This window comes from Schistocerca serialis, unplaced genomic scaffold, assembly GCF_023864345.2.
Source record: "Schistocerca serialis cubense isolate TAMUIC-IGC-003099 unplaced genomic scaffold, iqSchSeri2.2 HiC_scaffold_1458, whole genome shotgun sequence".
Taxonomy (NCBI): domain Eukaryota; kingdom Metazoa; phylum Arthropoda; class Insecta; order Orthoptera; family Acrididae; genus Schistocerca; species Schistocerca serialis.
Genome location: NW_026047689.1, coordinates 486,071 through 502,373, shown reverse-complemented (window position 1 = coordinate 502,373; position 16,303 = coordinate 486,071).

The window sequence follows — 16,303 nt, the reverse complement described above, 5'->3', positions numbered from 1 at the left end:
TACTGTATATTATAAACTGCTATGTATATTATGATGTTTGAACACTATTAAGGTAAATACATTGTTTATTCTCTATCAAAATCTTTCATTTGCTAACTATGCCTATCAGTAGTTAGTGCCTTCCGTAGTTTGAATCTTTTATTTAGCTGGCAGTAGTGGCGCTCGCTGTATGGCAGTAGTTCGAGTAATGAAGATTTTTGTGAGGTAAGTGATTTGTGAAAGGTATAGGTTAATGTTATTCAGGGCCATTTTTTGTAGGGATTTTTGAAAGTCAGATTGCGTTGCGCTAAAAATATTGTGTGTCAGTTTAAGCTCAGTCATGTATAATTGTTCAAAGGGGGCGTTTCACACTTCAGCGGCATAAACTGCCGACATAGGATATCACGTCGTGGGGAACCGTACACTCTGTTTTTCATTGTTAGCACACCCTCAGAGCAGCCCCTCTCAGAGGTCCAAAAGTAGAACCAATCCGGAAATATTTGCCGACACACATATCACCATGACGCTTTTTCAATTATTCGTTCCTTGTTCGGAGGGCGCCAGTGTCTTACTCATCTCTGCTGACAGTAAAAAATGGCTCTGAGCACTATGGGACTCAACTGCTGTGGTCATAAGTCCCCTAGAACTTAGAACTACTTAAACCTAACTAACCTAAGGACAGCACATAACACCCAGTCATCACGAGGCAGTGAAAATCCCTGACCCCGCCGGGAATCGAACCCGGGACCCCGGGCGTGGGAAGCGAGAACGCTACCGCACGACCACGAGATGCGGGCGCTGACAGTAAAAGCGGTAAGCGGTGCGACATTTGCAGTTTAAAGGCTCGCACTGATTTCTTGCTCACCACTGGACCACCTCTACTGTTCTAGTGCCTCTCGCAAGAGGGGTGTTGGGTGGTGTTTTGTACGCAGCATCTTCGTGTTTCAGAAGACTACCTCCGCAAGATCGCTTCAGAAGTGGCCACACCCTGAGTTCACGTCATCGTCCTGCAGTGTGTTTTGTGTTAAGATATCTGCCATATTTCTGCTGCACGTGAACAAGTAAACAAGAGATAAAATCGATCAGTATGAAGATCCATAGCGATTAACACCTTGATCTCGGGCCTGACATGTTATCGTTTAATACTTGAGATACAAGATTAAACTGAAATACAGTTGGGTAATCAGTTATGGCGAGGTGGTGCAGTAGGGAGGGTGCTGTTGACGCAGCCACGTTACAATAGCAGCGTCAATTCATTTATTCTCATTTCGTGTAAACATCCCCTCGACACCAGAGCGGCAGAGAGTCTTCGTCACCGCGAGCTGCTGGATGCTTGTCTGGTCACAGCCACAGGGGCAGAGGGGCGCAGCTTAGGTGGACACGTAGTGTGCGAACAGGGAGAAAGAACCACCTGGCACTGAACCACGTACACTGTGTTCAGCTCCAACAAAAAGGCGTTCCATCCCGTTTTCTCCGATAACGTTCATCATTAAAATTCTGCAACTAGCATCACTCCATAAACTCCAAAACATGAGCGACTAATTGTTTGCATCTTACTTTAGAACTGAGTTTTGACATGGGATACCATTTAAAGCACACAAAAAATAGTGAAAATCATGTTAATGCTGGAAAACATGGAAAATACCGAGGCCAGTGGTACGGTAAGGTCAGTAAGCCCCTGGACACAGTAGTATGGTTTCCGCAGCTCTCAGAAGATGGTGTCAGCACTAAATGTGAAGGCCTTGTCGTACAGAAGACAGTACACTCACGTCGCGGGGTGGCAGTCTGACGTCATGAGTGGCCTTCATGTTCTTCGTGGATGTCACACTCTGGACAGCGAACTTCTGGAAGCGGTTTAGGTCACTTCATGAAGCTGGCGGCGTGTCGACCAGAACGATTCCCGTCAAACCAGTAAGGTGACACTCCTCATTGCTGTGTAGGCCGTGCTCTCCGAAAAAACTTTATTTGACGCCGAATAGCGTTATCATTTGCTAAGCCACCTTCAAATGTCATAAGTTTCGCGGCTAAAATTATTTGATGGACATAAACAGTCTTAGAAATAAACGTCGGAAACACAAGTTATTCTTTGGGCTAATGAAATCTTCTATTAAAAGGATGGCGATGCTTTCGTCTCAAGTTTACATAAATGCTTATATTTCCAGACATATCCTACGACTATTTTCACTGCGGATTTGTTCATAGAAAATAGCAGTTTCTGTGGCGGGAGGATTTGGTACTGTTTCCTGCTGTCTTTCATGCAATTGTCAAAAATGGTTGAAATGGCTCTCAGCACTATGGGACTTGACATCTGAGGTCATCGGTCCCCTAGAACTTAGAACTACTTAAACCTAACTAACCTAAGGACATCACACACATCCGTGCCCGAGGCAGGATTCGAACCTGCGACCGTAGCGGTGACGCGGTTCCCGACTGAAGCGCCTGTACCCGCTCGGCCAGAATGCAACTGTCAAATCTTCTAGCGGAGCGTCAGTTTGTCGTTGTGGCCGTACAGCTTGTAAGAGGTCCGGGCAGATGTAATTTGCTCACGCGCTGCCTGCGATATGCAAGGTATAAGAGAATCGCTGACCAGAGAGCAGTGTTGACTGAGTAGGAACTGTGTAGCTGTAGCAGTAAGTTGTTGCTAGTGGCTAGTCTGCAGTCTGCGGTCTGCTCTGGTCTGGTCTGGTGTATCGTGTTGGCTGGGCCAGTCGCGGTGCAGCGATGCCGGAGACTGAGTATTATTGTATAAGGTAAAAAGCAGCCTCGCGCATATCTAGAAATGTTATCTGAACTCCCATGTAAATGTTTTAAAAAATGTCCTAATAATAATCTTTCTCATATAAAGTAATTTTTAACAAGCATTCATTTCAATTTAAAGAATTTACTAATTTCTCCAACCCATGATCATTCCGATTGTTGCAAAAGAAAAATCAGTTGCTTCCTTACATAAATGACAAATCTATCGGCCAGCATTGCACAGGGCTGTGCTAAAAAAAATTATTGTAAGAGCAGATATATATGCGTTATCCGGGGACTTCATTGAGGTAAGAATTTTTCTGTTTTTATTCAGAATGATCTTTCAGGGCCATGACGCAGCACTGCTGAGTCCAAAATTTACCACGTTAAATTCACAGTCAATTATTGAAAAGTTATAAGTGAGCGACAATTTAATTGAGAGGTTTAGGAATTTTTCTGTTTTGAGGTTACACTAAAATGGTAACGAAATTTTGTGGGGAGGTAAAAATGGCAATGAATTTTGTAGGGAGGTTACAAACGTGAAAGAATGGAATTTTGTGGGGAGGTTACAAGCTGACACAGTTCGTAGTTTCTCTCCTAATGCTTACACTCGCACGGTACTGGTCAGATGACACGTGGCCACTGCAGACTATCGACAAAACGCGAGCGTCGTGTTTGGCCAGCCCTACTGCCCACTCTCCAACTCCCTCTCAGCAGACGTCGGCCACCTGCCGCCAGACTTCAGAGTACCCGTGGTACAGCAGCACAGCTGTGCGGCAGTCTGTCGCCGCAGTTCTCCGTTTGTCCTTTCAGCACGTCGTCAAACCGTCTGCTCTGGTTCGCAATCTTTAATTCCTCCTACATCTGCTCCCTCCACCTGTTACGTCGCACCCTTGAATCTGTCAAAGTTTTTTCGATGGCTCAGAATGGACAGCCTGTTGTGTACGTGTGTTTAGTGACGTATGACTTGTCACAGTTAGAGAGCTCCTTGAAGCTTGTCGTGTGTGTTTTAAAAGGTTCACCCAGGCTCTGGAACGTACTCAGCATCGAATTTTAATATTACTGGCATTTAAAAAAGAATGCAATATTAAATTTATTGCTTTTACTGGTGGCAAGCTTCTAAAATGATAAAATGGTGCATAGAACATTTTTACTTGTGGATAACGAAATTATAGATTCCGCCAACCAGCATCAGACCGACGAGAACGTAGGCCGACGGCATTGTTTAGAGGCCAGTGATCGATCTAAAAATTACGCAGTTTGCGTAATTACGCAGCTCGGATACTGATAAGAAAGACCGGTAAAAGAGATCTCAGGGACGCTGAAATAAAAATTTTCTAAAGTAGTTGCCGACTTAACACAGATTTCTAAAATGTGGCATAATAATTTGATAAGTGGAATTAATGATAAAGGAAAGTACAGTCTTAATTAAAACACGGCTTTTGAAATTAAATTAGCGTAATTATTTGCCAAACGCTACAGAGCGACACTTACATTTTCGGAACAGCCATCGAAAACAAACGAGAGAGAGAGAGAGAGAGAGAGAGAGGGCTCACAGATCCTGCTTTTATGTTCAAATGTGTGTCAAATCTTATGGGACTTAACTGCTAAGGTCATCAGTCCCTAAGCTTACACACTTCTTAACCTAAATTATCCTAAGGACAAAACACACACACCCATGCCCGGGGGAGGAGTCGAACCTCCGCCGGGACCAGCCGCACAGTCCACGACTGCAGCGCCTCAGACCGCTCGGCTAATTCCGCGCGGTCCTGCTTTCATGTAATCCAAAAACAAATTACGGCGAGTTCCTTCAACTTGCTTTGCAGTTTCGATAGATAAACATTTCTCTGGAACTTTGTCTACCAGAACAGCAAAAAAAATACGTTCCTTACATTAAATCGTGACCTTTTTTTTTACTTTACACATTTACTTAGACTGAAAAAATAAATTCTTTGTGTATTTTAGCCTTAATTAAGAAATTGGTGCATAGTCTATTAAATATTCCAAAAAGCAACATTTCAGAAGGCTTAACATCGAGTCTGGTATACCCGTCGTTTATTAAAGTTGTTGCTTCTGTAAGATATTCGATCGAAAGGCCACCTTAACCATACATGACTTACGAATATCAGCAGTTTTTCTGCGATATGTTTTTTCCGAATCCCGGAATCGTAAGCAGGTTAACTTCGTGACACGAATGACGCTCCCCTCTCTTCTTTGCCTTCACTGCACGTCGCCTGCAGTGAGGTGTACCGCCTGCAGCCGCTGCCTCCCGCCGCCCTCCAGATTACACTCACCCCCATCTTCCTGTGCCCGTCGTTCACGGCTATACTGTCATCCCAGCACTAAAGGCACTAAAACTGGTCTCCCTGTGGCAGAATCCTTTAGGCTTCACTGCGTTCACTACAGTTCTCTCTTTTCTCCAGACACTGAAGCCCCGGCCACTATCTTGATCTCCAGTGTTTAGATCAACACACCCAGCGACATCACTAATCTCGTCCTGGACTGGAAATTCTCTCTCCAGTGCGACGCGCCGCATTACTTAACGACATTATGTTGTCATCGGCCGCATGTAATAACAACGTATTTTCGTCCACATAACTAATTTATTCATTAGGTTGAATCTAAGTGCAAATAACTTTCCTCCATCCCATAAACTCTGATCTGTATAACCCTCAATATATTGGACCACATAAACAATCCCCTCATTTAAATGTGAAATCAGCTATTAAAAGCAATTCATTAAAATTTATAACCACCTCTTGCACCTCGGCAAATTTGGTGGTTTCACGCATCGATTTACTTTTTTAATTTCATTCCTTTCTGTGTGAAGCAAATATTACGTCCCACGGTAGGGCTTCAGTTACGTGCATGAGTATTATTTCATAGCATCCACTGTTATAAAACCTTCTCAGGGTCGGAAAGTAAAACTTGTAGGTCGCTAACGTGAGATCAAGAAATACCGTACTGTTACTCCCACACAATCATCGTAATGCAATCTCACTTAGTGGTGCACAGACTGTTATACGGTAATGTAGTCTTGTTTACTGCGTGGCGCACTGCAGTTACCACAATATTAGCTCTGTATTGCTGGATAATGACTTACAGAACACATTTAGATCTTTCTTTTTGTCTTGTTGGTCATCACATCCTGGGCTGGAAGGACCCGGGTGATTCCCTGCAAGCCTGGGATAAGGGTAGGTGCGATACTATGGGATAATAACAACATGAGCAGAATATTAACTTTCAGTGATTTATATGTATTATTACGTAAATATACTTCCAATTAATTCTAACAACTGAAAAGCTACCTAATGAAAAATTTTTTTTTAAAAGAGCAGAAGTTTCAGTTAAGCTGTCAACAACTCGATCCTGAAAGATTCGATTCCCATTATCCTTGATCAGATCTAATTCTGTGGTTCAAATAATCAACGAATTCAGCAGTTCTCGCCCCAGTAAAGACTTAAATCTCGTCTTAAAGCGCTTCAGTGCACTGAAAATCGACTTTCAGAAGTCACTTGCGTCAACGAAATTGTCAGTATTACACAGTAAAGCAACGTACAGGTTGGACAACGTACCGCTGTGCTGTGTCATACTGTGACAAAAGTTTACATGCACGTCGTACGCAACTTCGCCAGGAGTCAGAACCTCTGCGGGAAAAACAAATGACGTCCTTTGCAGTTTGGTCCAAGCCGTTTTCGATCGGCGTCTTCTTCCTCTGAGAATATGAACCATTCACGTCTTGTTTTCTAGGCGGAACGTGTTGTCACCGAAGAGTTTCAGACGGTTCATTAAAACTTTTTGGCGAAATATTGTAATTCTTTTCACAGAAAGTCTCGATCGGCATTTGCAGCAGATGCGAGAGACTTTAATGCAGCATTAGGAAACCAATATTTGTTAATTTCATCGAAGTTTTCCGGATCCAAGAACGCGAAATCCTTCACTAAATGTTCGTAGCAATTGAATTTTGCATCTGATTTAACTAAATCTGCGTTAATGATGACTCTGTAGACGGAAACAGGATAGGATCACTTTGGATCAGCAGGCAGTAATGCCACTTCGTCCTAGCATAACTCACCGTGGTTTTTGGATTTTTAAGATATTCTTCGTAATGGCAGCGTGCTCCGTTTGTCGATATCAGTATTTTTTGCTTGCATTAATCCTTGAACTGGGATACAAACAGAGTTGGAGGTCTGGAAACGTCCTCAAAATTATCTAATTGGTTTCTTTAAACTTATCTCCAAACATCTGATAAGACCCCAAACTTTACGATAATCTACTGTTGCGGTTTGGGGATACTGGCTTACCGGGGTTGGTATTTCAAAAATTTTGTTGAATGTAAAGGTTGTCAGGATGGTTTCCGATTTCAAAAATGAATTCATCAACGCCTGCGCTTGCAACGAAATCTTTAACTCGAACTCCATTCTCGAAGGTGACACTTAAAAGTTTTTTTACCAACGCGACGTGTCGAGTTTCCTCCTTAATAGTGGCCAAGGCTCTGTATTGAGCCGACAGTCCCGTTTTCCGATGTTCTGTAATCGTCTCAGTTTTTGTTGACCAGTTGTTAATTCCAAAATTTTGTCCACCCATACAGATGTGCGCTTAAATAATTCGTGCATAAATACACTGGTAGACTTCAAGGACCGAAACACACTCTTTGCTTCAGCGCTGCTTTCAGTCACGCCTCCCAGCACTAAATTTAAAACATGCGCCCAACAAGGCGCGAAAATTAATTCTGATACTTCTTCCTTCAGTGCCGCTGAAGACCAGTATACTTGATGTCATCTTTAGAGCACCATCAAAAGATACGCTAATTAGATCTGGAAAATTTAAGCCTAACTGGGCTGATTCGTAAGTTACAAGAACTCGGTAAGCTTCTGCTATCGATTTCCGAACAGGAACCACACTGATCGCTCGTTCTTGTGGGATTCCATTGCTAACATAGCGCACGCAGGTTACAGACTGATCAACAACGCCAACATCTTGGCAAGAACCCGCATTGAAGCTGAAACATTTCGCTGTCTGAATTTACTTCACGATCTATTCTTTAACTTGAAGTGCATATATATTTATTAATTTATTTATAATGAGTTTTGACCAAAAGGTAATACTTTTCTTTTTTTCTTTTTACTTTGTATAATTGCCTCGAATAACATGCTTTTAGCAACTGGATCTTACTTCAATAATAGGACAACTACATTTAGAAACCCACAAATGAACTGCAAGTATTGTCTGCGAGTGGGCATTGATTTAAATCAATGTAGAATGTTCAAAATTTTTACCGCGCAGATATTCGAACCAAAGTCTCCTGCTTGCCAGGACACGTTTTCCGAAAGAACAGACACCACATATACGCAGTTAAGGCGAAACGGCCAGTGATGTCTTCAGTCCGAATACACACCAGGCTGGAACTCTTACGGGAACCTGCAAGATGTGTAGTCCCTCTCGTTTTCCGTCAGTTGTAGGTGACATATTTTAAAGTGCCTTTATTATTTTTTAGGTTCAGTATTATTTAAACACAAAGTGATCTCTAAGAGTAGCAAGTAAAGGAATAAAAGAATGTTGTGCTGTAGATTATTTCGGTCTATGTAGTCTACTACACGACATTGTTAGATCTCTTTTGTTGCTCGCTTGCTGGTTGGTGCTTTTGTTGCTAATTTACGTTTACTGATTTGATTTCTGCCGTTTTCACTGGAACTGCAGTTAAAGTTTTATTTATTTGTGCTGTGTAAAGAAAGTATTAAAAATACAACAAAGTTTATTTTAAACAGTGTACGTCCTTTAACCAGAGATATTCCTGGTCAAGTGGGCGATAATTACATCCTACGAAATAACTGCTGCTGAAATAATTACTTCTCGAGGCTGAAACTGTTTCTGACCAGCGCTGCCCTGCACAGTCTAACACTGCCCTTCAGCAGGACGGCTGCCGCCCTTTTATAGTCCCGCTTCGATCCTCCGTGAAAAGTTCAACTTGTACGTCACGTAACGAGTTTCGCAGTCTCGCCAGCCTAATTTACATCTTTTGATACCTAAATAGCACTGCAATTCTGACTACATCATTCTCATGCTCTTCGTGCCGTCAAATATTACAACAATTGCAGATACATACGTGTGTGCAGTTAGGAAGAGCGAATGTTCCTTGGGAGGTGGACGTACGTCCAAAAGAACGTTGCACCGTTCTCCTCGGAAACACAGCCGCTGCAGGATCGCATTCACACGCCAACACCAGGCAGCGACTTTGCATTAAAACGTGCCTCTCCCCCGTTGTATGGGAAACTTCCGCAATGTGTCTACCAGCACAGGTTGTGGCGCAGCAACGCCGACGTATGATACGGAAGTTCGGGTGTGGCCGTGCGCAGCGCACGGGCGGCCAAAGCGGCGGCGCTCGTGTAAAGCTGGGGACCCGGGTTCGAGTCCCGGCGCTGCAGATATCCCCACTGTCGTCAGCCTATTACACAGCTGACGAGTGTTCCGTACCGGCAGCTGCGAGTACCCTCCGTGTGTCTCATTGCGCCTCCGCCGTGGCCGTTCGTCTGGAGTGGCGCGCATCTCCGAAGGAATGTCGCGTCACACGTCTCAACAGCACTGGGGTGTCGAACCTTGTGTTTCAGGAAGAGAACGAGGTAATCGAAGCAGCACCGCGAATCACAACAGCTTAACGAATACAGCCACATAGAACCACCAAAACATAACAGAGATAAAAGTGTAACATTCTGTGCGTTGGCAGGGTCAGTATATGTGGTGCGTATTTGACATCCTAAACTAAACGTGCACAAATATGTCAGAGCAATATCTTAAAACTACGTCGAACAACACATTTACGAATTAAAGACATAATAAATAGACTAAATTTCGCGTCTCAGATTGAAGTAGACTTTTGCAGTACTCCACAATTCGTACTCGTTCATCGATTCAGTTGAATTCGACACACATTTCCACAACACACCATGATATCAAGTGCCACCCCCATCTACGGTGAAATAATCCATAGGATTGATTTCAGTAAAATTTCACATAATAAGCACACGTACGAATAAAACCTTCAACAACTTCTACCCATATACGAACTGGCTACCAGCTTCTCACCAGCAAGTGCATCTTTCAAACGAATGTGCTTCTTATTTGCGCCAGCGTTCAATACCTGTAACGGTCGTTACCCTAATCTTCATCCTTCCACAAAGGTAGCAGCGGACCTTGACTTCTCGTGGTGTTTCTTCAACGGACATAACATTTCTTTTGTATCTGAAAAACCTCAAGGATTCCTTCACACTCCTACGTAGGCATCTGATTTAGGCTCTTGAGGGTAGATTGAGCTCCAGTAATCACAAACTCAGAGGTTTTCAGAATTTTTAGTGACACCTGGACGTGGAAAACTGTACGTGATATGGCCACTGATTCCTGCTGTGTTCAATATCTGCAAAAAAACATGAGGGCCATCTTCTGATTCTTCTGGAAATGGAATAATTACTGGCTTACTGGACAACTGTTATAAAACGTCCCCTTTGAAAAATTTATACAAGACTGTGCTTAACCTGACACACAATATTTTTAGCGCAACGCAATCTGACTTCCAATAATCCCTACAAAAGAATGGCCCTGACTAACATTAACCTATACGTTTCACAAATCACTTACCTCACAAAAATCTTCGTTACTGGAACTACTGCAATACAGCGAGCGCCACTGCTGCCAGCTAAATAAAAGTTTCAACCTACTGAAGGCACTAACTACTGATAGGCATAGTTAGCAAATGAAAGATTTTAATAGAGAACAAACAATGTATTTACTTTAATAGTGTTGAAAAACCATAATATACATGTTCATGACATTCAGTCTTACAAATTTCCAAACTCCGCCATCTCTCTCCCCACATCCACCACTGCTGGCGGCTCACCTCCAACTGCGCAACGCTACGCGCTGTTCACAGCCAGCTGTCGCTGCCCAACACTACAATGGCAGACAACAATGCAAACTGGACACAGACTGCACACAGCACAGCCAGTGATTTTCATGCAGAGCGCTACGTGGCGTTACCAATAAGAAAACATAAACAGCCTACTTACACTGTGTCCACGGCACCTTTGGCGGTATTAAAAAAGTTTATTAAGTCCGACGTCTGCGTGTTTCTCGATCCAAAATACATCACTCTACATTGTTGATAGCAGCAAATCCCAGTTCCCATTCTTTGGTAAATAGGATGCAACAACAATAACATTTCGAAATCCAAAAGCAGAGAACCGGACAGCTTTGCTTGTTCTTATTCATAGGTCCTTTGAATGTCAGTTTCTTCTTCAGCAAACAATCAGCACTAGAGTAAAAGTTTTCACAAGCGAAATATCTCTTTTTCGTATTACGTTATCCAACTATGCATGTACAGTTTATGGGGGTGTGCCTGGCTTAATGTACTGTCCTGACTGTATACGCATTAACTTCGCACGTTACCAGTGTAAAAGGATTTTGCGTCACAGAAAGCAAACACCTTCAGGGCACACTTGGCGGGCAAGTTCGGCCTGTACTGAATGAACCCACAGTTTTCTCTGAACTTCACTTGGACGATACGATTCTTTGCAGTTATTCACAAATTGCTCTACAACAAATCGAACTGCTGCGAGTTCGCCAAAACATTTTCTGCCATTTCTCGTTTCCTTTTCATCAACTCTGGTGCAGGTCACAATAAACAGAAGAAATCGTGTAGCTCATACAAGCTCGAAATATTTCTATTCCAGTGTCATGAGTGGCCCGTAGCTCGACCAAGTGTTGCGTTTTTGCCTGTGTTCAGCACTTGGCTCGTTTAAAGTACAAACAATACGACGCTCTTCGCAGGACTTGCCACGCATCTACCTAGTAGACGTCACATCTCTGGAGTGTCTGTACGTGACTTGTGTCAGCTCTCTGTGGCAATCAGAACAAGTGCTCGCCAACTTTATCGGGCCATCGATCAAGTATGTCGAGTACCAGGAAGGTGGAATTTTATCTTACGGGACCTTTGCTCGCGCCACAAGGACAGCAGTACGTGGAAAAGTTTGCCGAAGCTTCTGTGCGCTGTAAACTCTTTAGCTGTGTAAGCGTGTTTGATTGTAATTTTTTTTTTGTGTAGCAAATGACGTTGAATGAGTATGAGTCGCGATTTTAAACAAATCAAAATCAAACGAAAAACTAAACTTTTTAAAGTCGTGAATTAAGTCGTTGAAGTGTCAGTACTAGGTCTTTGAAGTTAATATGCCTCCTACGTGTAACTGGAAGAAACGGGAAAAAGAATAACGAGGTAACAAGTGGCCACAGTGGGATTCAAACTGGGGACCGCTCCCTGAGAAGCGACCGCACCTCACAGCCACTGGCCGTTTGCCGCTTCTGTAACCAGCAGCCGGCAGGTCACTGCCGATAAATGACGCAGGTGGTTTTATCGGAACCAAAGTCGGGGTCGGAGGTTGCTTAATAGTTCTGATGGAAAGAAGCTTACGTAATTATCACTTATGATTAACGAAGCCCAGTATATGAAATACTCTGGTTATTTATTTAAATAAAAATTTGGTTTTATTCTATGCTATTTATGTAACTGATGACTGTAAGGTATAATGCAAAACAGAAACGAATGGCATACTGCAAAGTGATAGCATGGCGTCATTAATTTATTAAGCGTTACAAGCCGACATCGTTCGCAAAATTAGTGGCAGTCAGTTCAGCAATAAGGTAGTCAATATCTTTTGATTTCCGTTCATCGTATACTGCTGTTCGTTTCTTACCGAAAAATGTAATCAAATTACCAGTTCTTTCGTTTCCCGTAGCGTAGCTGAGCTGGAGGACGGGCAAGCGGGACTTCATGCTTGACCTGTCTGGTTCTCTATGTCCAGCAGTGTCTACAGATTTTACGTGGCGTGTCAAAGTAGTAGTTGTACTTCCTGTGGCTGAATAGATTTTTTTGGAGAATTTTACACTTTTTCAGTATTGCCGTGGCCTTCACTCGAGTGTTTCCAAATGGCACTCGCCGTATAATTGGTCGCTGCAGCTTACTTTGCAACCTGGGCAGCGGCTGCCGAGCCGCAGGCAGCCTGGCACACAGGGTGCAGCTGAGCGACACGGGCGAGGGTGTGGGGGAGGGGGGGAGGGGGGGAGGGGGAGGGGGAGGGGGAGGCCGCCCCCGGCGCGCCCCACGGGGGGACTCTCCTGGCCCACAGCCGCCACCCGCCAGCTCCCAGCTGGGCCGCTCACAGTTCCCACTCGCCGAACGCCCTTCTCCGTTGCACGCGGTACGCACACACTGGGACTGCTGTATATATATATATATATATATATATATATATATATATATATATATATATATATAAAGGGTGTTACGAAAAGGTACGGCCAAACTTTCAGGAAACATTCCTCACACACAAAGAAAGAAATAAGTCTTGTGGACATGTGTCCAGAAACGCTTACTTTCCGAGTTAGAGCTCATTTTATTACCTCTCTTCAAATTAGATTAATCGTGCAATGCAAACACACAGCAACAGAACGTACCAGCGTGACTTCAAACACTTTGTTACAGGAAATGTTCAAAATGTCCTCCGTTAGCGAGGATACGTGCATCCACCCTCCGTCGCACGGAATCCCTGACGCGCTGATGCAGCCCTGGAGAATGGCGTATTGTATCACAGCCGTTCACAATACGAGCACGAAGAGTCTCTACATTTGGTACCGGAGTTGCGTAGACAAGAGCTTTCAAATGCCCCCAAAAATGAAAGTCGAGAGGGTTGAGATCAGGAGAGCATGGAGGCCACGGAATTGGTCCGCCTCTACCAATCTGTCTGTCACCGAATCTGTTGTTGAGAAGCGTACAAACACTTCGACTGAAATGTGCAGGAGCTCCATCGTGCACGAACCACATGTTGTGTCCTACTAGCAAAGGCACATGTTCTAGCAGCACAGGTAGAGTGTCCCGTATGAAATCGTGATAACGTGCTCCATTGAGCGTAGGTGGAAGAAGGTAGGGCCCAATCGAGACATCACCAACAATGCCTGCCCAAACGTTCACAGAAAATCTGTGTCGATGACGTGGTTGCACAATTCCGTGCGGATTCTCGTCAGCCCACACATGTTGATTGTAAATTTTCACAAGTTGATCACGTCGGAATGAAGCCCCATCCGTAAAGAGAACATTTGCACTGAAATGAGGATTGACACATTGTTGGATGAACCATTCGCAGAAGTGTACCCGTGGAGGCCAATCAGCAGCTGATAGTGCCTGCACACGCTGTACACGGTACGGAAACAACTGGTTCTCCCGTAGCACTCTCCGTACAGTGACGTGGTCGACGTTACCTTGTACAGCAGCAACTTCTCTGATGCTGACATTAGGGTTATCGTCAACTGCACGAAGAATTGCCTCGTCCATTGCAGGTGTCCTCGTCGTTCTAGGTCTTCCCCAGTCGCGAGTCGTAGGCTTGAATGTTCCGTGCTCCCTAAGACGCCGATCAATTGCTTCGAACCTCTTCCTGTCGGGACACCTTCGTTCTGGAAATCTCTCTCGATACAAACGTACCGCGCCACAGCTATTGCCCCGTGCTAATCCATACATCAAATGGGCATCTCCCAACTCCGCATTTGTAAACATTGCACTGACTTCAAAACCACGTTCGTGATGAACACTAACCTGTTGAGCTACGTACTGATGTGCTCGATGCTAGTACTGTAGAGCAATGAGTCGCATGTCAACACAAGCACCGAAGTCAACATTACCTTCCTTCAATTGGGCCAACTGGCGGTGAATCGAGCAAGTACAGCACATACTGACGAAACTAAAATGAGCTCTAACATGGAAATTAAGCGTTTCGGACACATGTCCACATAACATCTTTTCTTTATTTGCGTAACGAAACTCGTCTACCTTGAAGGGGGAAACCAGATAGCGCTATCGTTGGCCCGCAAGATGGCGCTGCCATAGGTCAAACGGATATCAACTGCGTTTTTTTAAAATAGGAACCCCCCCATTTTTTATTACATATTCGTGTAGTGCGTAAACAAATATGAATGTTTTAGTTGGACCACTTTCTTCAGTTTGTGATAGATGGCGCTGTAATAGTCACAAACATATGGCTCGCAATTTTAGACGAACAGTGGTAACAGGTAGGCTTTTTAAATTAAAATACCGAACGTAGGTACGTTTGAACATTTTATTTCGGTTGTTCCAATGTGATACATGTACCTTTGTGATCATTTCTGAGAACGCATGATGTTACAGCTTGATTACTTTTAAATACCACATTAATGCAATAAATTCTCAAAATCATGTCCGTCAACCTCAATGCATTTGGCAATACGTGTAATGACATTCCTCGCAACAGCGAGTAGTTCGCCTTCCGTAATGTTCGCACATGCATTGACAATGCCCTGACACATGTTGCCAGCCGTTTTCGGTGGATCACGATAGCAAATGTCCTTCAACTTACCCCACAGAAAGAAATCCGGGGACGTCAGATTAGGTGAACGTGCGGGCTATGGTATGGTGCTTCGACGACCAATTCACTTGTCATGAAATATGCTATTCAGTACCGCTTCAACCGCACGCGAGCTATGTGCCGGACATACATCAAGTTCGAAGTACATCGCCATTCTGTCACACAGTGAAACATCTTGTAGTAACATCGGTAGAACATTACTTAGGAAATCAGCATACACTGCACCATTTAGATTGCCATCGATAAAATGGGGTCCAATTATCCTTCCTCCCATAATACCGCACCATACATTAACCCGCCAAGGTCACTGATGTTCCACTTGTCGCAGCCATCGTGGATTTTCCGTTGTCCAATAGTGCATATTATGCCGGATTACGTTACCGCTGTTGGTGAACGACGCTTCGCCGCTAAACAGAACGCGTGCAAAAAATCTGTCATCGTCCCGTAATTTCTGTTGTCCCCAGTGGCAGAACTGTACACGACGTTCAAAGTCGTCGCCATGCCATTCCTGGTGCATAGAAATATGGTACGGGTGCAATCGATGTTGATGTAGCATTCTAACACCGACGTTTTTGAGATTCCCGATTCTCGCGCAATTTGTCTGCTACTGATGTGCGTATTAGCCGCGACAGCAGCTAAAACACCTACTTGGGCATCATCATTTGTTCCAGGTGATGGTTGACGTTTCACATGTGGCTGAACACTTCCTGTTTCCTTATATAACATAACTATCCGGTGAAATGGTCCGGACATTTGGACGATGTCGTCCAGGATACCGAGCAGCATACATAGCACACGCCTGTTGGGCATTTTGCTCACAATAGCCATACATCAACATCGTATTACCCTTTTCCGCAATTGGTAAACGGTCAGTTTTAACAAGTGTAATGTATGACGAACCAAATACCGTCCGCACTGACGGAATGTTACATGATACCACGTACTTATACGTTTGTGACTATTAGAGCGCCACCTATCACAGAGCGAAAAAAGTGGTCCAACTAAAACATTCATATTTCTTTACGTACTACACGAAGATGTAATTAAAAAAGGGGGTTCCTATTTTAAAAAACGCAGTTGATATCCGTTTGACCTATGGCAGCGCCATCTAGCGGACCAACCATAGCACCAACTGGTTTCGGCCTTCATGC